This window comes from Phoca vitulina, unplaced genomic scaffold, assembly GCF_004348235.1.
Source record: "Phoca vitulina isolate PV1807 unplaced genomic scaffold, GSC_HSeal_1.0 scaffold51, whole genome shotgun sequence".
Lineage (NCBI taxonomy): Eukaryota > Metazoa > Chordata > Mammalia > Carnivora > Phocidae > Phoca > Phoca vitulina.
The window spans coordinates 3,269,067-3,293,938 of NW_022589754.1; the positions used below are offsets into that span (position 1 = coordinate 3,269,067).

Consider the following 24,872-nt stretch of genomic DNA (forward strand, 5'->3'; position numbering starts at 1 on the left):
TTCTTTACAAACTTGAACTATTAAAGAGATGGAGACTGTGGTTATACAGAATGTTTGATCCTCTGGATTTAGATAATTTCTTGTGGCATTTAATTTATTCCTCATACCACTGTTTTTCCTGAAACTGAAAATTAGTTCTAAAGACTGGATAAGATTTTTTTGTTGTTGTTTTATTATGTTATCTTAATCACCATACAGTATATCATTAGTTTTTGATGTAGTGTTCCATGATTCATTGTTTGCCTATAACACCCAGTGCTCCATGCAATACGTGCCCTCCTTAATACTCATCACCGGGTTAACCCATGCCCCATCCCACTCCCCTCTAAACCCTCAGTTTGTTTCCCAGAGTCCATAGTCTCATGGTTCATCTCCCCATCTGATTCCCCGCCTTCATTTTTCCCTTCCTTCTCCTAATGTCTGCCATGCTATTCCTTATTTTCCACATATAATTGAAACCATACGATAATTGACTTTCCCTGCTTGACTTATTTCACTTAGCATAATCCCCTCCATGTCAATGCAAATGTGAGTGTTCATCCTTTCTGTTGGCTGAGTAATATTTCATTGCATATATGGACCACATCTTCTTTATCCATTCATCTGTTGAAGGGCATCTCAGCTCCTTCCATAGTTTGGCTTTTGTAGACATGGCTGCTATGAACATTAGGGTGGAGGTGGCCCTTCTTTTCAGTACATCTGTATCTTTGGGGTAAATACCCAGTAGTGCAATTGCTGGGTCATAGGGTAGCTCTATTTTTAACTGTTTGAGGAACCTCCACACTGTTTTCCAAAGTGGCTGTACGGTCTTGGATTCCCACCAACAGTGTAAGAGTGTTCCCCTTTCTCCACATCCTCTCCAGCATTTGTTGTTTTTTGCCTTGTCAATTTTTGCCATTCTAACTGGTGTAAGGTAGTATCTCAATGTGGTTTTGATTTGAATTTCCCTGATGGCTAATGATGTTGAAGATTTTTTCATGTGTCTGTTAGCCATTTGTATGTCTTCTTTGGAGAAGTGTCTGTTCATGTCTTCTGCCCATTTTTTGACTTACTTGTTTTTTGGGTGTTGAGTTTGGACAAGAATATTGCATAGGTGCTGCTGCATACTTATTATCACATTTTATAAAAAGACATATATCATGTGGTTGCTCTGCTATTAGTGATGGTGAGCGATTGTTGGTTATAGTGGTAACAACTTGGTCTCTCCAGTGTGAAGTTTTCTTTTCTCCCTTGCGACTAGTAAGTAGAGTGATAGTTTTGGCCATGTAATTTTTAAAAATGAAAGGAGGGTTAAGGGTAAGAGGTATATTAGAAAATCACAGAATGTGATGATTTACCTTCTTAATTCTTTTCAGAGAATATTTTTATTTTTGGTACTTAAGACTGTCTTTTCTCCTTTCCTATATCCTTGTTTTCTCTATGAATATTGGCAAGTTGCTTGGGATATATTATTTTGGAAATAAACTTATAAAGAAAATTCAAATATTTGCTTTATATCCAACTCAGTTGCAGCAAACCACTTTGTATGATTATAATAATGTCCTTTTTCTCCTTATACTTATGTATTATTTGTGTTGATTTCACTGACCTAGGGAGAATTGCTAAAACTGGAGAACTGTTTTAGTTTATGTTTATCCTCACTGAACTGAGTTGCCCTACCAATTGAACAATCACAACTGGTTGTTATATTTATGGGAAATAATTTTATTTTTACAACAAATGTCTGTGAAAATTATTAAAAATGCTTCTGAAGAATTCTTTTTAATGACCAATTTTTAATAAACTCAATTGTTTAACTGAAGAATTTGAGTGAAGAAACAAAAGAATCTGAAATTGACTTAGGGAAGGAGGTCAGGTGAAGGTTAATCAAAGGAAGAGAGAGTGAAATGGCATAAATGGCTTTGGTAAATTTTTCATTATTACATACACAAACACACTTGAGAGTGTGCTTGTGGACATGCATGCTCACACACACAGAATTGAAATTTAGGTTCCATAGATACAATTTTATAAAATTTGATGACTGTTTCATTGTATTATTATGATTTGGTTTCTGCATTTATTTCTGCTTCAAACTAGAATTTTGAAATTTGAAAAATAGGAAAGATTAAAGTAGCTATGTGACGTAGAGGTATTTAATTACTTTTTTGGGGGTTGGAATGGAGATCAATTTTAGGAGAACATTGAAACAGAAGATTTTATATATTTTATATATTTAAAATCTGTAGGGAATTTTAAAGAGAAAGTATATGGACTTTTTAAAATCAAATATTTTGGTCCAGATAAAGATTCTGAAAATGGTGACTGTTTTCTATACACACTTAGCTGGAAATTAAGGATGTGAACGGAAATGTCCTTTATTATGATACATATGATACATATTATCATACATAATAATGTTTTATTCCCCCCAAAAAGGACAATCTCTTATTAACAAATCCTTCAAGTAGATTGCTATGTACCCTCTCAAATATTATTGTAGTGGTTAAAAATGTCTGATTAAATATTTCACCACTCATTTTGCTGTTATTCTACTTTTTCTAGATAAAAATTAAAATTGAATAAATAAGCAAGCCAAAAAACGTTTTAAGATTAGTGAGTTTCCTTCTTTAAAAAACAATTCTGGGGGCACCTGGGTGGCTCAGATGGTTAAGCATCTGCCTTCGGCTCAGGTCATGATCCCAGGGTCCTGGGATCAAACCCCACATCGGGCTCCTGACTCAGAAGGGAGCCTGCTTCTCCCTCTCCCCCTGCTCATGCTCTCTCTCTCTCTGTATCTCTGTGTCTCAAATGAATAAATAAAATCTTTAAAAAAATAAAAAAATAAAAACCAATTCTGTTAACTATATGTAGTTTTTGCAACAATTGCTTTGGTAATACTTTAACTTAACGTGATGGAATCAATTGTTTGACTTTGTTAATGTATGAGACATCTTCCTCAAAGTAAGACAACATTTTTCTCTTTTCAATTGACTATATAAAATTAATGTTATTTAGAGATTTAGACCAAATGTATTGCCCCCAAAAAGAGGAAAAATAATAAAGTTTTCATTGATAAGTTTCATTGGTAATTACCAACATGGAAATCTGAAAAATAATAGTTATTTTTCCACTCTCTAAAAGTGTTAGGTTGCCAGCAACTATGGCATTAATTGTCTAGTGAGATCTTCTGAAGATTTCTTTCTTATATTAACATGGATAAGTGCAAACAATATATCTGAAGATATTGGTGGACCTTTGCAAATTTAATCAGAATGGATTATAAGAAAGTTGTACTGAACAGAAAGCCTTTCATGTAAGGCAAAACTGCTGAATTTTACACTTGGTTGGATCTGCAAACTTATGTAAATGAAAAAAAGTGGTGTTGCCCCTATACTGTTGACAAGTTATTTTCCTCTACGAAAATCTGTTTTTCTTTTTTGAATATTTCCCCCTTTTTGCAGAAAGTGAAGATAGAGAGATGTACAGAATAGAGATGACTACTGTACTTAAACACTTCTAAAATCCTTATTTTCCCTACACAAAATCTTTTGGTATGTCACCTGGAAAGTGGTGGTAAAAGTGGAATGTTATGACAGAATGGAATTCAAAAAATTGTGACACCAAAGAAAAATATAAAAGAAAGAAAAACAAAACAAAAATCCTGGGCATTTGTTAACTGAAACAGTCTATCAATTTAGTAACAACAACAACAACAACAAAATCAAACAAGAAACCTAGAAAAAACGGTCCAGCTGTTAGTTCTGCTCCCAACATGGTTCTGTAACCCATTTTTCTTTTATTTTAGAGTGAGAGAGTAAATACTCTCTTAATCTTAGACAAAGAGAAAAGGCATTACTTAGAATATCTGTATAGTTAGAACTACAGCATTTACAGAAGGGAAGACTAGTAAAAAATTCAGGTAAGAAAAAAATCCAAGAGTTCCTTCTGCCTATTTATGGTAATTGCTTATAATTTAGGCTGGTTCTGTGGAATTATGGGTGAGTCAAAGTGGAACTAAGAACCAGAAAGGCAGTTCTTACTTTATGGCTAATTTAATGTTGTCTGAGGGGTGGTTTCATTATTTATAGATTTTTAATTGTGTAATTCTAAATGCAGATGAAATTTGTACCTAAAATGAGCAAGTCATTGGGTGCTTGTGTGGCTCAGTTGGTTAAGCAAATGCCTTCGGCTCAAGTCATGATCCTGGAGTCCCAGGATCGAGTCCGCATCTGGCTCCCTGCTCAGCGGGGAGTCTGGTTCTCCCTTTGACCCTCCCCCTTCTCATGTGTTCTCTCTCTCATTCTCTCTCTCTAAAATTAATAAATAAATCTTTAAAAAAATTTTTAAATGGGCAAGTCACATAATCTCTGAGTTTGTTTCCTTACCTATAAAAATACAGCAAATAATATCTACCTCATAGTTATTTTGAGTGTTAGAATGGGGATAAAGAATTTTTAAGCCTTATCTGATTGAAAGGCTTCAATATTGTATTTTACATATTTTACATATGGAAACTAAATGAATAATGAGAAGGATGCTTTCTAAACTTAGAATACAAAATTAGGTGTTTGCTTTTGTTTCACTAAGGCAATGTTTGTAATTTCTGTTACTGAAAAGAAGTGATGCTAATTGGCCCTCATGGAGATAAGATTTATTGTCATGGTCTCATTAATGTCATGATTTAGACAAAAAACTAGCCACAGACTAAATGACAGAACTGACAGAACAACTAACATCCCATTCCAAGGTTTTTCCACACTTTCTTTTTCTTTTTTTTGCTTTTTCACATTTACATTTTTACTGTATTAACAAATAGGAATATATTTATGTCTCTAAATATTTTTCATGTTCTAAAAAGACTGACTGTACAGTCAGTACAGAAAGTGGTTTAAACATGTTTGAAACTTAACAAAAATGTATAGTTTTAGACTCTTAGCAGTGTTTTCATTATATGCACCTCTGAAGTTTTACCCAGATGGAAGGAGGAAGCCCTAATGAATCTTCATGCCTTCTGGATTGCTAATGACGATATTTGCTGGGGTGGAAATTCTTTTTGGAACTTTCAAAGAAGAAACTCTTCTCCTTGAGCTGGCAAAATTTGAGGAACTACTTCAAATACCAAGACTGTCATCAAAAGAAATAAATGGGGCAATATCTGAGGTCATTTCTTACAGTATCTAAAATTAATTTACAGTAAAATACCTACCTAACTAAGGGATAATTTCTTTTAAGAATTTCTTAACTGGAAAATTAGCTCACCAGGTTCCTGCTTCAAATTTCTTTTTTGTAGAACTGATCAACTGGAAGGATGTGCATTATATGAAATGTAGATCTGAAAAAAGAACAATAACAATAATGGGATTTCTTCATGGTGCTCATTTAGAAATATGAATGTAGAAAGAGTGTATAGATAGAAGATGCCTTCACTTACAACCCATCTTTCCTCAATGGGGTCATCAAAAGTTCAGATGTTGTGCCACCTTGGGCCATTTAGCAAAAACTAAAGCCTTTTCTCCAACCTCTAGGCCTTCTTTTATTTTCTTGGAGATTGGTTTCCTCTTGGCAACAGTCCAAAGTGCTAATTCCATGGGTTGAAGCCCTTCAAAATGGAAAATTAAAATCCCTCTTGACTCCCAGTGACTGATTAATTTGCTACTAGAGGTAGGTAAGGGACAAGAAAAGCTGCTATTTTTTCCCAAAGAAGAAAGGAACAGTGGGGCACCTAGGGTGCAGAACTAATTGCAATTAATACATATTTTAAGAAACTTGAGAGAGAGAGAGAGTTAGAACAAATATGTACAGAGTATGCAATGGGGTATGTCTTCAGGCTTTCAATTTATTTTTTAACATAAAATAATATAATTTCTTATGTTTATCATCATATTGTTCTTTGGCTCATACTACAAAAATAGAAAACATTTACATTTTTCATTTCCATTTTCTGAACTCTGACAGAGATATGTTGTAACTGGGAAGAAGTTACAACTCACTAACAGTACATAATATTATGTTAATGCAAACCAAAGTTTTGGCAAATACTTGTAACTGGGAGGTTTGGGTAGACCATTCACTGTTATAAACTCTTCCTCGAAATGTCAGTTGAAACAAATGGGTTCAGCACTAGTGAAGGATATAGCCTAGTCAAAATGCTTGATCAACAGAGATTTTATATGAGTATAATGGTGTGGAAGAAGAGTGGTCAATTTTGATCATTTCTTATAGTTTTGGCTGGCTGTCAATGATGCATAGGTAAATGGTGCTCCAAGAAGTAAATAATAGGATGCTGTAGTAGAGGAAAAGACCCTTAAAGACCATCTGTTCCAACCTGATTATTTTATGGATAGAAAACTGAGACCAGGGGTGCCTGGGTGGCTCAACTGGTTAAGCATCTGCCTTCAGCTCAGGTCATGATCCTAGGGTCCTGGGATTGAGCCCCACATCTCGTCGGGCTCCCTGCTCATTGGGGAGTCTGCTTCTTCCCCTCCCTCTACCTCTAACTCTCCCTGCCCCCTTGTGCTCACTCTTTCTGTCTCTCTCTCTGTCAAATAAATAAAATCTTTTAAAAAAATCTCAAAAAAAACCTGAGACCAAATAAAAGTGAACATCTCATTAAAGATATAGACATAGTTAATATGTAGTTTTCACAGACCTATGCTCTTTCCACTACACTATGCAAATGTGTATACATTGAACCACTTAAGTTACATTCAACCACTGCCAACCTCACCCCTTATTGGTCTGTTTGATTTTGTTGTTGTTGTTGTTGTTGATAAATTCTTTCTGGAAATTTGAAAAATTTGGAGTTCAAAATAATAGTTTATTTGCCTCATTTGAATATAGTCTTTGTTTTATAGGATCAGAAAATATTAGCATTGAAAATTATTTAGCACTGCCAGTATAAGAATCTATTTTTCAGCATCTTTAATGAGAACTCATTTAGCTTCTGCTTGAGTACCTTCAAAATATGAAGCTCATTTTTTTTACAAGGCAGCCTAATTTATTATCTGATAACATTGTTAGAAAATGCTTTCAAATATTAACTTGATATTTGCCTCTTTGTTATTCACATATATAGATATTTTTATCCCATGTGGGGCCATACAGAACAGATTTAATTCCTATTGTACAGGATGGCATTTTAACCCTTAAGAAAACACAATCATTCCCTTCCTGTCTTTCAATCTATTTCAATTTCTTATATGAAAACATTTCCAGATCCTTTAAGATCCCATGAATTCTTGCTACAACATCTCTAGTGAGTCAAAATTCCTCTAAAAAATGAATTACCAATGGGGATGATATTACAGATTTATTCTGAGCAGTGCAGAGAGGGATAACTTTTGCCCAGAGAAACATTTTTTCTGCTATGGGATATCATTATTTTGAGTGTTTACTATGTGTCAGAAACTCCTATGCACTTTGTATGGATTACCTAATTTATTCTTCACCATGACCCAATGAGGTAGGTGCTTTTATTATTCCCATTTCATAGATGAAGACATTGAGAACCACAGATGTTGAGTAAGATATCCAAGAATTCTTAGCTCAAGCTTGTTTAACTCCAAACATGGCTGTATAAACTTCTACTTTATGCTGCCTCCCATGCCACCTGAGTGACTGATTCACTTTCCATTCTATTGTTGGCTCACTTTACTCCTGTACTTAATCTTGAGATCTTCCATTTTACACAAATAATAATGAAATTTAGTCTGTACTTGCAAAATTTACAACCCTTAATAGAGAACTTATATTTTTTCTTGCTCATTTCCATCCTGTGTTCTTCTTTCTTTTTTTTTTTTTTAAGATTTATTTATTTATTTATTTGAGACAGAGAGAATGAGAGAGAGAGAGCACATGAGAGGGGGGAGGGTCAGAGGGAGAAGCAGGCTCCCCGCCGAGCAGGGAGCCCGATGCGGGACTCGATCCAGGGACTCCAGGATCATGACCTGAGCCGAAGGCAGTCGCTTAACCAACTGAGCCACCCAGGCGCCCCTGTGTTCTTCTGTCTTTAAAAAGATTTTATTTATTCATTTGACAGAGAAAAAGCACAGATGGGGGAGGGGCAGAGAGAGAGGAAGAAGAAGGCTCCCTGCTGAGCCTGATGTGGGGCTCTATCCCAGGACCCTGGGATCATGACCTGAGCCGAAGGCAGAAGGCAGACGTTTAACCGACAGAGCCACCCAGAAGCTCCCATCCTGTTTTCTTCTAATCTAGATTTGTGAATCTTGTCTTATCTCTTAGATTTTTGTCATGCATTGAGTTCACCAACAAGCCATTAATATCTTTGTTTAAATTATCTATAAATGTTGGACTGGAGAGGGAATTTCTTTCAGGTTGATATGCATTCATAAACTCATATTCTTTGTATGACTATTAAACCAAGAACAACCTTACCTAATAGTACTATTATATAGTTTATGTTTTCCATCTTGATCACAAGGATGTTATGGAAAACTATCAAAGTACTTTACTGGAATAAAGCTACATTGTAACTACAGCATCTTCCCATTGATTCAAAAACCATTTTTATTGGGGCGCCTGGGTGGCTCAGTCATTAAGTGTCCTTCGGCTCAGGTCATGATCCCAGGATCCTGGGATCAAACCCCGCATTGGGTTCCCTGCTCAGTGGGAAGCCTGCTTCTCCCTCTCCCACTCCCCTGCTTGTGCTCCTGCTCTCGCTATCTCTCTCTCTGTCAAATAAATAAATAAAATCTTTAAAATTTTTTTTATTTTATTTTTAAAAATTGAAATATAGTTGACATATAATACTATATTAGTTTTAGGTATACAACATAATGATTCAGCAATTATATACATTACAAAATGTTCACCACAATAAGTGTAGTTACCATCTGCCACCATACAAAGTTATTACAATATTATTGACTATATTCCCTATGCTGTACTTTTCATCCTTGTGCCTTATTTATTTTATAATTAGAAGTTTGAACCTCTTAATCCCATTCATCCATTTCATCCATACCCATTTGTTTAGCATTTGCTAAACAACAATAAAATACAAAGATGACTACTGACCTTAGAACACCCAGTCTAAAAAAAAAAAAAACCTACAATATAATTAACTGTACTGTATAGTACACAGTGTTTAGAAAGAGGTTCAGATAATAACTTTGATGGGTCAATGAAAGGAAGGATTGATTCCAGTTTGTGAAGAAAAAGAGGCTTATTATTAATCTATGGACCCTTCAAAAAGGGAAATTTGTTTAATTTGGTAAGATTGTCTATTGGTGAACCCATGCTAAATCTTGGTGATCACTTCAGCTTGAGTTAGAAAGCATAAATCCTTAGATGAACTTTTCTGTCAAAATCACTTTTTGAATATTTGAGAATTTAAGCTAGGTTAAATCAATTTATCAGCATTAATACGTTGGAATTTAGGACACAGATATTCTATGCTCTGTACAAAAAATATAAATTCACTCCTTAAACTGTAGAGAATTGTCTACTTTAAAACTTTTCTTTTCCAGGAGCCTTAGGGAGCATTTCCTTCTCTTTATAGGTCAATTACATCATAAGAGATCACTTCAACTAAACTCTACATTTTCCAATCTGGCTTCCTCTCAGAACTGTTCTGCTCCTCACTGTGAACTCTGACTTTTGTTGTTCTGAATATTCTAAACACCTTAAAACAAACAGAACAAACAGAACAGAACAATTTTAAAACAGTTACACATTGATTTCCTAAAACATGCATAAAATCTTTACAAATTAAACCTAGGTCTACATGGTGCTAAAATATTTGGCCAATTCAGTCCTACTTGTTTGTTATACAGATATAGTGACCATATGCCCTGGGTTTTCCAAGATAGTTCTTTTTTTTTTTTTTTTTTTTTTTATTTTATTTATTTATTTGACAGAGAGAGACAGCCAGAGAGGGAACACAAGCAGGGGGAGTGGGAGAGGGAGAAGCAGGCTTCCCGCTGAGCAGCAAGCCCGATGCAGGGCTCGATCCCAGGACCCTGGGACCATGACCTGAGCCAAAGGCAGACACTTAACGACTGAGCCACCCAGGCGCCCCTTTCCAAGATAGTTTTAATTTCAAATATTTTACCCCATTTTCCTCATAATTGCACCAATATCTGTAAAAGCATGTGTCTTAGTTCAGGGTGAGAAATTATATTGGCTGACTTTATACAATATTTTGAGGATTGATTGAATTACTTAAATGACCCAGATGTTTGGTGTCTTGTAAGAAAAACTTAGATGTCTTCAGAATCTGATATATTGCTCTTCAGATTCATGCCCTTCTCCTTAGCCTAACACATGGTTTGAGAACTCATAAACAAATCAAAAGCTAAAAAATATTAATCTTGGCAACACGAAAAATTATTTGGTCCAGTATAAGCAAGAAAATATAGACAAGGATATAAAAAATATTGAAAAAAGACACCTGAAACTTGTATTCCACTATATGTTAACTAGCTGTAATTTAAATAAACTTGGGGAGGAAAAGAAGAAAAAAAAAAAGATAATGGCAAAGATATTGTCACCTTTTAAGCATTTGTTAAGGCTTCACAAGGGCAGTTCACTATATTGGGGCACATAAAAATTATTAATTTCTAAAAATGTTTTCTACAATAAAGGTATAGTCACTAGTCATTTCTGACCCTCAATTTCCTCTTCCATAAAATGAGTATGAGAATAATAGCACTTCTTGCATAGTTGTATACAAATATTAAATAAGATAATTGTAAATTGTTTAGCAATGACCCTGGTACACTTTAAGCACTCCATAAATATTAGCTACTAATATCATTATAACCAGAAAAGCTGTTTTTGTGTAATTCAATTCAATGGTACATTGAGGTAGAAAAAAAAGGGTTTAGAGTTGAGCTGATAAAGAATAAGCAAAGCTAGTGAGAAGAAAAACCCTAAAGGAGATACATCTTGAACAGTAGAAAAGACCCTAGAGGAGATACATCTTGAACAGTGAATTAAAGAAAAGAAAATATAAATTGGGTGAGTGGGTAAGAAAATAGTACAAGACACATGCAAACAGACAAAATTAACTTTTAAGTGAAAATAGAAGCCTAGTTGGTTATAATAAAACATTCCATATAGTAATTTGGCATATTGACAATCAAATGTTATAATTTAGGCTTCTTGTTTTTCAAGGTAGTCTTCTTCAGTCATAAATAGTAGTTGTATTCAGAAGTTGAAATGATCAGCAACCTGAATCCACTATTGCTAGGGTAACTCATATATAGGAGCTTCATATTACTCTTTTTTATTTTGTTTCTAATTTCTGTCTTGTATCAGAGTTTTAATTAAGATTTTAGTCTTTATCATCTTTGGACTATAGTTCCAGTCTTTACATGGTTTATTGGTGATTCATCTGGATGAAGAAAATTTATGCTAAAAAACACATTTTAGCATCTTTTGTATGGCAATTCTTGGGCTCAGTGCTTTATTTCAATTACCTAAGTCAATCCTTACAATATTATAATCCTCATTCTACAGATGAGAAAACAGAGACACAGAAGACGAACAACTTACCCAAGGCCACTAACTCTATTAAGTGAACTGGATTTTGAATTTAGGCAGTTTCATACTAGAGTTCATGACACTATACTGCACTGCTTCCTTATAGAAAAGTTCAGCAACTGATGATAACTTACCTGACACACACAATGAATACTTGGTTTAGTAAACATTTATTGAATGAATAAGAGAAAATGAATAAATTAATGTAGATAGCCAAATCTGTAGGACAATCTGATCACGTTAGTATAGTAATGAAGAAGAAAGCTGGGCAATTATCTATCATAGTTAATCAATATAAATTACCAGGCAGGACAAATAGCTCCCTTTTGACTCAGTAATACCTTTTTTTTTTTTTTTTTTTTTGCCTGAGTTGTTCTTATAATTGCCAAAACCAGACACTGAGGATTTCCTAAAACAAAGTGAAAAGAAAAAAAGATAATTTCAGATTCAATTGATACTTGACTCGAGACCAACATTCCACATTTTAAATTATTTCATAGACCAGTGCAATCTAAATTTATTACTAAAGATAGCAGTATAATGATAGTCAAGGTAAACAGGGTTGAAAGAAATCTTAAATCTAAACATTTAACTTTTTGGACTAATTTGTGATATTTTTATTTGGATGCTCTATACTGCATAATTCAAGCTTTACTTCATACTATGTATGTGTATTCTATTTGTATTGGGTTTTCTAGTTTGACAGTAGATATTTTTTCAGTTAGTTGATCAATTTCCAAGTCTCTTTTTTTTAAATTTTATAATAGATAGAATTAGCCCTAATTTAGATTTCACACTGCCTGTGTATAGATAGAGAAATCATTCCATTAGAGAAGAAAAGGGAGATATTACATAGGAAAGGCATTTATATTAAGTTTCTCTTAGTTTCTGAGAAAATGGCAAGATTAACAGTAATGTAATTAGAGTCTCCATTATAAGGCAGCCAAATGTAGTCATGTATTTTACTAAGTTACTGCCACTTGGGTACTTTGGGTCCAAATTGGATTGCCTCAGCCAAGGCATTCATAGGCATCTCTCTCTTTTTCTCTCTCCCTCTCCTTCTCTCTATCTCTTTATCATCTATCTAACATCTATTATTATCTTCTATTTATGTATAGTACTAGATTCTCATCTTTAAAACAAGGGAAATGAGGAATCTGAAACTTGAATACTGTATTCCTGTTTTTGTTTTTCAAGGCAGCTACGCTTTACTTAATAAAATTGGTAAAAGACATATAATTGCATTTTGCTTTCCTTATTCTCTAGCTCTTTTTCAAAGGTAGATCAGACAATATTCTATTGAGTCAATATTTATTTGAAAGAAATGATCATCAGTTTCACTACAGAGGAAAATTAAATAAGCTCTTAGTTTGCTGATTATGTTCTCAAAAACAAACTAGCATCAAAATGTTCTGTTTTACTGCCTTTGTTTTTGCATCAATAAATATTCCTTGAGTATTTGACAATTAACTCATCTGTGTACATTTTGAAATAATGACCATCTGAGAGATTTTCAAGCTATGATATTAGCTTTTCTATTTCTTTCTATATTTGCAACTCTATGCATAGTGTATATAAGTTCAGTGGCTTCAAATTTGAAACTTGATTTTTCTCAGTATAGCTGCACTAGCATTCAGCTGTGAGTATGTAAGATAATAGTATTAAAAGCAACCTTCCATTCTGTTGTCATGGATGCAGCACAACCCAATACTGGTGGCACTGTATCACTAGTCTTTGTACAATCTCATTTTTATCTACCAATTTTAAGTTCATTGCTTGTGAAATTCTATCACTAAAAAATCCTTGCTAATTATTTGATATTTGAAGCATTTAAATATAGAATGTATTGAAAATTTTTCAATGTAAGAATATTTTTTCAATTAGCAAGCAAAGTGTTTCTGTCACTATTCCTTATGAAAATCAGCAACAGAAATTCATGAAAATTATTGCATTTTTATTATAAAGAAATCATTTTTTTTCTTGAGTCAGTGTATACTCTTTTGTGGGTATGTTGTGTGGGGAGAGGTAGTAGTATTTTATAAATAATTGATAAAAACAGCATGTATATTTTCTGAATTTGTAGAAGACTTTACAGTTTTCATGCATCTTTTTACAAAATCTATGCCATCAATTCTAAAGAACTTATTAAGTCAGAAAAAGTACTAATGTAACTAATGTAATGTAATGTAACTAATCTTGGTAGTGAAAAAAAAAAAATGGTCACAAGAATGCTTGCCCCAGACCTGATGATCATATCTGGACTTTTAAAAACAATACACAACTCAAAAAAAAGGCAAGAATTTTAGGATTATCAAGAAATTGGTTTTTGTTATACAATAACACAAAGTATCTCTAAGGACACAGTAAACTAATTTGAGAATAGCCAAGTCCATAGTTCATTGCCTAGAAAGTGTAATGCCCAGTAGGTTATCTCCTTAATTGTGAGTATATATTTGTTTGTTCTTGTTTTGAAAAAAAAAAATCATTTTATGATTTTGTTTAATCAAAGGGGTCTATGTATTTTTTTTCCAAAAAGAGACAATTGGTATTCTAACTTCAAAATAGCAAAGAGATCCTTATGTGCTAAAAATAATATTTTTCTTTCTCTGTTAGTTTCATCCTGATAATTTGACTTTTTATGATATGAGAACAAATTTTGATAAGACACTTTGAGTCCTTCATAAAATTTTTTCAATTATCTTTTATTTGATGGCTGTCCTTCTGCAAATTTGAAAACATAAAATGAAAATTATGTAGAATTTTAAGTAACTTCTGATGTTTACTTTTTATATATTAATAATAAAGTAATTTGATCCTATGTAATTAAATTTGTCCTCTGCTTTTCAATAATTTGAACTGTAGAGTTGACTTTTTTGTTATGATTATATCAAACATCTATTACCTTATTTACATAGAGACACCTCAGATTATGTATTGTTTTGGTTGAGGGTAACTAGAAAGGGGGGAATTTATGGTGTGGAGAAAATTTGTCCCCACTCATAATTAAACAACCATGAAGATACATGCATCAGTCAGCAAAAGCAGGACTCAACATTATGGAGTGAAAATTAACGAGTCAAACACCCGAGCATCTACTGTATCTGCCTGCCGCTAGACACTGAAGCATGGAGAACAGGATACACCTCTATGGATGGATAGCTTTCCTTATTAAAAAAACAGTGGGAAGCACAGTAGGGGAACATACTAAAACAAGGCTTTGTAGTAATTTTCTTGAAAGAAATTTCCCAAGATAGCAACTTGAAAAGCTTTTAATCTTATGACTAGCTATAGAGTGTGATTTGCATTAGGTGGTATTTAAAAATTCCATTAGTTTGCAACAGATCTTATATTTTCCTAAACTCTTTTCTCTTCCTTTATTTTTTTCCTCATAAAACATTTGTTTTCTTAACTCATTAAAGTGAATACATATTTGTGAGTTTGAATCCCTTTTAAAAACTTTCTCAATGATATATTTCCATTATTTTTTAGTTATTTCTATTTTGAATGAAAAATGTGACTTAGAAATTGACATAATGGTGTCACTGGATAAAATGATGAATTTTCATGCTTACATTTCCTGCTTCATTCATTTAATACCTCCCATGTTTCATCAGGTGAATACTGAAGGTAATGTGACATCCTTTTACTTCTTATAAATTGCACAGAAGGAAGACTCAAGGGCTGTAAACTTACGTCAGAATATTCATTTCTAATGGTTGAAAATAAATATTTCAAATGCCAATTTTGAATGTCTGTTTACATCCTGAAATAGTAGTTTCTATTGTGGACTTTTTTTCCCCCCTCAGATCCTACTTGTATTTTTGGAAAATTATTTCTTTTCTTTTGAACTTAAGTGTGTCTGTTGTTTACATTACCCATTAAATATATCTAAACAATGAAGATCTTGAAAAACTACCATCTAAAACTATTGAAAGGAGATTTTGTGATTTGTAACCCATTGATGGAACATGGTTGTGGATATTTAATATGTTTTAAGTGGATGTCTAGTGATGTGACCAGGGTTTTTTAATATAATGACTCTCTATATATTGTACTTTTAGAAAATCTTAAGGTTTTGATTAGACAAAGAGTGGAAACTGATATAATTTAGAATAAGTTAACCATAGGCAGGCTCAGAGGCTTTGAATCCCAAAAAGAAAACATACAGTATTATATTTAATTATTTATCTTATTCTTATTTATTAATTGTAGATTTACATAAACCAACCCAACCATCAGGGATACACTCTGAATTTCACATGATTCTTCAGAAACTTATAAATGTAGAACTTAATCTAACTTGACTAAGTAGCGAATAATATATACTAAGCAGTAGATAGTTAACATGCTTTTTTACCAATTTTGACTAGTAAACATTTTGTGTAGACATTAATAGCAACACTTTAAAATAAAAATTTCCTTTTGAGTTTGTATTTTAAAGATACACACCAAAAAACCTATTGACAAAGACGCTTATTTACCTTCTTGTTTAGTAATATAATTATGACCTGAAGATATTTGCATTTTCCTCATAAAGAAGAGCCACAAGAATATTGCACATGTATAAGACTTGAGAGGTGGTAGGACGCCTGGGTGGCTCAGTCAGTTAAGCATCTGCCTTCAGCTCAGGTATTGATTCCAGGGTCCTGGGATCAAGTTCCACATCAGGCTCCCTGCTCAGTGGGGAGCCTGCTTCTCCCTCTGCCTGCCATTCCCCCTCCATGTGCTCTCTCACTTTCTCTCTCTCTCTGACAAATAAATAAATAAAATCTTTAAAAAAACTTGAGAGGAAACACAGTGAAAGAATTTACTTATATGTTGTCTTCATTTTAACACAAAAATGTTTTTAATATGCTGATATTAATTCTGTAATTGGAACATACCAGAAATATTTTTCCTTTGAAATAACATTTGTAAAATTCAATTTTATAATGTTGGTTTCTTTCATTATATCTGATCATTTTTCCAGCAAATTTAATCTTCAAGTTAATTTACCTACTCCAAGAAATAGTATTTAAAGTAACAGGTTATGTGTCTAAACTGTCTTTATTTTACCTATTTGATTTTTGTTGTTGTTGATAGTAGTCTGAGATTGTATGGAAAAAACTTTCTTTTTTTTACTGTGGTTATGTTTCTCAGTGTCGGGGATAAAAGATGTATATATTTAAATGATTACAAATCACTTTTGCATAGTTTTGAAAGATTATGAATTTTAAAAGAAGAATAAAGGGAGTTACTGAGATGATTATTTGGTAATGGGATGATGTATTATAAAACTCATACAACCTATCATTTTTAGTAGTTCATTTATTGTAACATCAAAACCTAACTTTAGTAGTTACAAGATTTAGACTGAAAGATATCCATTGTCTCCTTAAAAATAGAAACATATTTTTTTAGTTTGAGTTTTAAGTTAAAAATCTGATGCTCATAAAGTAATGTAAAACAGGTTTCACATCATTATTATAGTCGCTACTATAACACATGTATTTTGTGGTTCTTAAAATATCATGCACAATTAAAGTCTTAGAAATGTGGAATATTTTCATGGTAAGAGAATACATTTACATTTCTACATTTCCAAAACATCAATGTGGCTGTGAAAGGAAAATACATTTCAATTTATATGCATATGTTACCAAAAATGATTAGATCTAATTTTATTTGTTTTATATATTTTCAAAGGATTTGATAATTCCTGCAGAGAAACAGTTAATCTATTTTTAACTAAAGCTTTACTTTATAATCTATCCAGTGCTTCAAATTCTGCCATTGATCTATGATTTATGTGATTTAAACCACCTCTTGGCTGTAACACTGGTTTCTGTCCAAGATGCTGAGTTGAATACTAATTACGAGATCAAATTTATGCTGCTGGGCTAAGCAGATGAATGAGTTCTCCATAAAGGACTCCTTTCTCCATCCCTGCCACAGTTGAACCTTAAGAAAGTATTTGTCAGAGAAAAGGATAAGGAGAGAAATAAATGAATCAGAGAAAAATGTCTTATTCTATATATTTTAGTATATTAAATAATTGTTTTTGAATCACACATATAGAGTCATGAATAGAGATGTGGTCATGCAGACAGAAGACATAAACCATAATTTATTAATTGTGTGTGTGTGTTTCCATGTCTGGGAACATAGAATAAATGCTCAAATTAATATTCATGACTTTATTTGAAACTCAAGTTAAATTAATTGCTAAGACCCACTCCACAGAGTAGCAAAGCTTTCATGCTTTAACTGTACTTGAAATTTCCAAGCAGCAACCCAGTATTGGACCATAGATAACAAATTATTCCATTGGAAGGGAGGGTGAATTTGTTGAAGGAGTAATTTAAGAAATGTAGGTAACTGACTAGTTTTCTATTAAGAGCAGTGGTACTCAACTGAGAGTGATATTGTCCTCCTGGAAACACTTGGCAATATCTGGACACATTTTTGGTTATCACAACTGGGGGGTGAGGTGTTATTTGACATGTAGTGGGTAGAGGCCACCAATGATGCTAAATAAACATTTACAACATACAGGACAACTCCTCACAACAAATAATTATCTGGCCCCAAATGTCAACAGTGACACTCTTGAGAAACTTTGATCTAGAAGTACTATAACCTATCAGCTACTAAGTATGTTTGTAGATATTGCTGGAAAATGACAATAATTGGTATTTTTTACTTCACAAAGAAAAACCATGCAAAATAACTGGACCAAACAAATGGCAATGATAGGATGTAGAGTGGTAGGATATAGCTGTTACACAGCACCACAATTGTAGAAGAATGCAAAATTAGAAAGGCCACTATCTGAAATGTGACTAAATTTCAATTAGGCCTCTGAATTTAGTTTGGTTTGACTTTTAAAAGAAGCTGGCCAGGCTTCCTTCTGCAACAGGTGTGGGTCACGCTCTCGCTCGCTCTCTTCCTGCCACCATCTTGGTTCCACATTCCCCTCACAAAATGCCTGGTGAAGCCACAGAAACCGTCCGGGCTACAGAGCAGGAGTTGCCACAGCCCTAGGCTGAGACAGGGCCTGGAACAGAATCTGACAGTGATGAATCAGTACCAGAGCTTGAGGAACAGGATTCCACACAGGCAACCACCCAACAGGTTCAGCTGGCAGCAGCCGCTGGAATCGATGAAGAACCAGTCAGTAAAGCAAAACAGAGCCGGAGTGAAAAGAAGGCAGGGAAGGCTATGTCCAAATTGGGTCTTCGACAGGTTACAGGGGTTACAAGAATCACTATCCGAAATCTAAGAATATCCTCTTTGTCATCACAAAACCAGATGTCTACAAGAGCCCAGCTTCAGATACCTACATAGTTTTTGGGGAAGACAAGATCGAGGATTTATCTCAGCAAGCACAACTAGCAGCTGCTGAGAAATTCAAAGTTCAAGGTGAAAGTGTCTCAAACATTCAAGAAAACACACAGACTCCAACTGTACAAGAGGAGAGTGAAGAAGAAGAGGTTGATGAAACCGGTGTAGAGGTTAAGGACATAGAATTGGTCATGTCACAAGCAAATGTGTCAAGAGCAAAGGCAGTCCAGGGGCGCCTGGGTGGCTCAGTCGGTTAAGCGTCTGCCTTCGGCTCGGGTCATGATCCCAGGGTCCTGGGATCGAGCCCCGCATCGGGCTCCCAGCTCCACGGGAAGCCTGCTTCTCCCTCTCCCGCTCCCCCTGCTTGTGTTCCCTCTCTTTCTGTGTCTCTCTCTGTCAAATAAATAAATAAAATCTTTAAAAAAAAAAAAAAAAAGAGCAAAGGCAGTCCGAGCCCTGAAGAACAACAGTAATGATATTGTAAATGCTATTATGGAATTAACAATGTAACCATCTGAAAACGAGGACTTTTTTTGGTGTTTCAAAAGAATAACTGCAGCTTGGTTTGAAATTTGTACTGTTTTTATCATTAATAAAGTTATGGCTTCTTGTTGGATGAAAAAAAAAAAAAGAAGCTAAGCCCCTCATTCTCCATATATACATGCATACCAACTTCATTTTTTTTCTTTGAGGACATCCAAATTTACATTTATGTATTGTTAATATATGCATTCACTTTTAAATTGGAGATCTGTATTCCTATTTGCATATGGGTCAGATCCTTTTAGGTATCTTTGTAATTCATGGCAATTATACAATTGGATCATTCTTGAGACAGTTGTGTTATTTAACCAGGTCTTATATTGTTTCTCCAGGAATTGACTAAGTCTCCTTTTTTTAAGATTTATTTATTTATTTATTTGAGAGAGAGAGGCAGGGAGAGCATGGTGAGGAAAGGCAGAGGGAGAAGGAGAGTGGTAAGCAGACTCCCCGCTGAGCACAGAGCCCAACACAGGCTCCATCTCAGGAGCCTGAGATCATGACTTGAGCTGAAGTCAGACATTTAACCAACTGAGCCACCCAGGCGCCCAGGCATTGACTAATTCTTAAACTGAACTCACTCAATAAAATGTCAAGATAAAAAAGCAATGAAGCCCCAATTTCTATACTGTCATAAAAGCTGTTTGTGTCTTCTGATTGGTACTTTAAACTGAAGAACTCAGAAAATGTGTGTGTGTGTGTTTCATGTTAGGAATGCCTGTTGATATTAAACTTTAGGTTTAACAACTATCCATCACATCTTGTGATAAGATGAGGATGCCTCAGTTGCCATAATGGAATTGGACTGAATAGAGGAAATGGAAGCTGAAATTAGAACATTTCCTAGTTCTGCTATACCAACTTATTAAATTCTGTGTTAGTATTCTCATCTATAATCTCAGAATAAGAGTACCTACATTATCTGGTTGTTTATGATTTAGATGAGTTAATGTATGTATGTCCATAGAAGGGCAATAATAAATCAGCTTATTATTATTAGCTTTGAAACCTGAAATTATCATTTAGCAGGAACAATTCTCCAAAGAAAATCCAGTCCCCCAGCAAAACTTGTTTAAAGAAGGGGAAGAGTCTAATATGGCAGTTGGCAACAGGGAGATCCAACATGGAATAACAGTTTACCTTGACAGATAATCTGACCATAGCATTAGGGAAGTCAGGGAATTGTGACATTTGGAGAACCAAATAAGCAGTCAAACTCTGACATCATGGAAGGCAATCTGTAGGTATTAGAGCCTTGGCCAAGATCGAGTGTTCAGGGGGAGAGATTCTATGTCCTGAAGGAGAAATGACAAAATTCATCACTACCACAATTAGATTCTAGGAAAGCCATTCTTTCAGACAAATAAAAATAAAATAAAAAAGCAAATAAAGGGCATTCTCTAATAGATTTTAGGTAGTACCACTTGAAGTCTAGTACTACAGTGGTTTTGTTGTCAGTAACAGCCCTTCTCTCCTACCTCTCTTTCCATAATGTATGCAAAATACAAGAGATTAGGATTAATAGAAGAGATTTACACAGCTGTAATAATACATGAGTTTTCCTCTAAGGAAGTCTATTGATCTTAATTCTAAGAAAGTTTTAGCCAGTCCATTAGGGTAGTACTTTAGTTTAAAATTTTTGTCTATAGGGGTGCCTGGGTGGCTCAGTAGGTTAAGCATCCAACTCTTGGTTTCAGCTCCAGTCATAATCTCAGGCCCATGAGATCAAGCCCCATGTCAGGCTCCATGCTCAGCATGGAGTCTGCTTGAGATTCTCTCTCCCTCTGCCCCCCCAAATAAAATAAATAAATAAATTAAAAATCTTTAAAAATAAAAAATAAAAATCAAATTTGTGTCTTTAATGTGAATAAAGATATGCTGTCACGTACAAAGGATTTTAAGGGTAGATATGAACCAAAGACTATTCAAAATGTCTTTAGTAATCTCTAAAAATCAATATTGGTAGTAATAGAGATAATGGACATTTTACTTGTGTCTTGTTTACTTTTACTTATTATGTGTATACCCAATCCTGTCATTAATTTACATTATAGAAAGGTGGGATTTAAAATATCCTGCCTCAAATACTTTGAATTGGACCTGCTATTGTACTTTAAATGCAATTATTATTGTGGAGTGCCTGGGTGATTCAGTTTGTTAAGTATCAGGCTCTTGATTTCACCTCAGGTCATGATCTCAGGGTCTTGAGATAGAGCCCTGCTTCAGCTCTGTGCTATGTGTGGAGCCTGCTTAAGATTCTCTCTCTCCCTCTCCCTCTTCTCCTTTCGCACTACTTGCACGCTCTCTGTCTCTCAAAAAAATAAAAGAAATAAAAATAAAATTAAAAAGAGGGCACGTTCTGCATGGAGCACTGGGTGTTATACACAAACAATCAATCATAGAACACGACATCAAAAACTAATGATGTAATGTATGGTGATTAACATAACATAATAATAAAAAATGAAAATTAAAAATTAAATAAAATTAAAATTAAAATGTAATTGTTATTGTACTTAGAATGATGTATGGTTCAGGGAGGCATTTAGTTGAAAAATTCTTCCCTATTCTGCTGTATAGAGACACGACTACATATATTCAGATAATTTAATCCAGTTTTCTTTCTATGTAAATTTGAACCATGGTCAACTAACACTACAAAATTTTGCTGATTCCACCTCTGAATGTTCAAATCCTCATCTCTCAATTGGATAATTGAAGTTGGCCCTTAACTGATCTCCATGATTCCCATTTCTCCCCATTCCAATTTTTGTTTCACATCAAAGCAAGAACCTGGATGGGAACATTCTACTTACTCTCCTCCAATTGCCAAGAAGATATAGTCAACTTTTACTATGCATCAGCACCACTAAGATAGCTTTCTAAAATGTAGGTGCCTCAGCCCCACCCCAAGGATTTGATTAATCAACATGGGGGTAAAGCTCACATTTATGAATTTTAACCAGCTTCCAGATTACTCTAATGTATGAGCTCTCTTTACCACACTGAAAAGCTGTGGCATAGTGAATATAGCTCAGAGTCTTTATCAGGGTTTTCAACATTCTCTAAAGAGTGAAATGAATCCCTATTTGGGAATTAAAGGAACTCAGTTCTGATATTATCAAGTTCAACATATCAGAAGCTATTGTAAGTACTGCATTAAAATAAATGCAGGTTTTCATAAATCTAAAAGGTCCCAGAAAGCTAATAGGTTACTTTGTTGGCTGTCTTAGTACATTTGGGCTGCTATAACAAAATACCACAGACTGAGTGCCTTGTAAACAACATAAATTATTTCTAACAGTTCTGGAGGCTGGAAGTTCAAGATCATAGTGACAGAATGATTGTATTCTGGTGAGCCTTCCTTCCTGGTTTGTAATCAGTGCCTTCTTGCTGTGTCCTCACATGATGGAATGGGTGAAGAATCTCTGTAGAGTCTCTTTTATAAGAATCCTAATCTTATTCAAAGCTTTCAACATATGAATTTGAGGGGGTTAAGAGACACAAGTGTTTAGACCATAGCATGGCCTATGGGTGTGTGTGGGAGTCAGGGGAGATTAATGACAGAAATTCAGTTAAACTATATGTGGAAGTCTTATATTTGTTCTTTCCCTAGAAGTAAGGATCTCTAGGTTTGTTGCCATTCACTGTGAACACTACTTCTAGTATGCCTCTGACCCTTTTATGCCCCCTCAACTCTAATGGCCCAATATCACTACCTTCCCTTACTGCCTTTTCCTTTTAGGGTCTCCAGTTGTTCTGATGGGAGAGTGGATTGGGGGATATTGGGTAAATGGTGCAAAATTTGGGGGTACTAGAACACGTGATATGGGTTCAGTACAAAATGTGGACTAACCAATACTTTGAGCCACTTGGAGGGAGGGGGTAAAAAAAATTCAGGTAGACAGACCACTGGGATTTTTGATAAAGTAATTAACTCTTCAAAATCCCATTGTGGAAGGGAGCAAAATGAATTCTACAACTTATTTGTTTTTTTCTTCCTACAACTTATTTGAATCTGAATATTTTATCAAATAGTCATAGTTCAGTTGCTAAAGCACTGTCCCCATTTACTGAAAACTGTTTATATAACAGGCTTTCATACATGTTTGCTGAAATACATTTTCTACCTCAAAATGCCTTTTTTCAATGCTTCTACACAGTGTTATATGTTAACTGAACATCAAGTGAAAGATACTGTGCTAGGTTTTCTTTTTTCATTTTAATTGGTCTTAATTAAACATTGATTTTCCCTTTACATTTTTCTCCTATCCATGGCTCAGATACATTCACATTATTTATTAGTAGCTTTGAAAATAATAACTGAATGAAACCATATTAAATTTGATCTACTTTAGAGTGGTAAATAGAGGAAGAATACTCCCTGGCACTGTACAAAAACCAACGTAGAGATTAAAAGGTTTCCTACAATGCCTGGCCATTAGGGTTTGGCAACTTGCAATGCAATACCCATCTACAGACCAGACCTTTTGGAGGATGCCCATCTTTCTGCCAAATGCAAATATGAATTTGTACAAATTCACACCCAGTTGTATTCTGTTTTGAAACCTGCTACTGAAGGAACGTGCATATATGTTAATAAAGATCACCCTCAGATCAGTTCTTTCAGTCATACTAGACCTATTGCTATGAAAAAACATTGAGATATGTTCCCTTAACTAGAATATTCCATTAAACAACTGTAACCAGACAGTTTGAAAGGCAGTGATATCTTGTGTTTATGGTGACCATTCCGGGCCCTGGAAGACATTAACGTACATTCCAAATACTCAAAATAAAATGTAAGTAGGCTCAATATAGTTTTAGCATTGCACATTTTTCTTTTATTTATTTTATTATAGGTCTTCAAAAGTTAGGAATTAATTTATGGTAAATGTGTAAACTGACTGTTAACCAACAATATATTAAACCAGAATGTTTCACTTTTCAATTTATTTGAGTAAAAGGACATCTACTCTATTTGATTTGATATTTTTATTTATCTGCATTTTCATCACTTATGCATTTTTAAGAAACTAGACACTATATTCTCGACTTTTCCTGTTTTTTATTTTAATTTAAATCTCTAAATTTAGGTTCCTGGTTATAAAGCTAAAGTGGAAATTCTGACCATTTGTTGTTGTTCAATCTAAGGTACAATATCAAGCCCTGGTCCCAAAAGAATTTATTATGCCTTTACTATGATTTCAGCATTGTGCTAGATAATACTAAGGATTATGAAAATAAAGACTGAACACTTGATTCACCCATTCATTTAACAAACATTTATTGAGCACATACTCTATGGAAGCCATTTTGCTAACAAAAATAGTTATTGTATTTCCCTCATAGAGCTTAAATGTTATTGCTCTTGGCTAGGAAGCATGCATCACTCAAAGAATCACACAAATAACTGAAATATTACAATGGCAGAGAGGTCTACAGTGTTATGAAAACATATAGGAGAGGGGTTTTACCTGGCCTGGGTAGTAAAAAGATCTTTCTTGAAATGAGATCTGAGG

The 24,872-nt window shown here is 34.2% G+C and overlaps 1 pseudogene across 1 annotated transcript; it reads left to right on the plus strand.

The window, feature by feature from the left end:
- Positions 1 to 18,450: 18,450 nt before the first annotated feature.
- LOC116621875 lies at positions 18,451 to 19,427 on the plus strand (annotated as a pseudogene). The gene is made up of 2 exons (XR_004297481.1): positions 18,451 to 19,031; positions 19,255 to 19,427. The product of XR_004297481.1 is annotated as a nascent polypeptide-associated complex subunit alpha-like (transcript).
- The last annotated feature ends 5,445 nt before the right edge of the window (positions 19,428 to 24,872 follow it).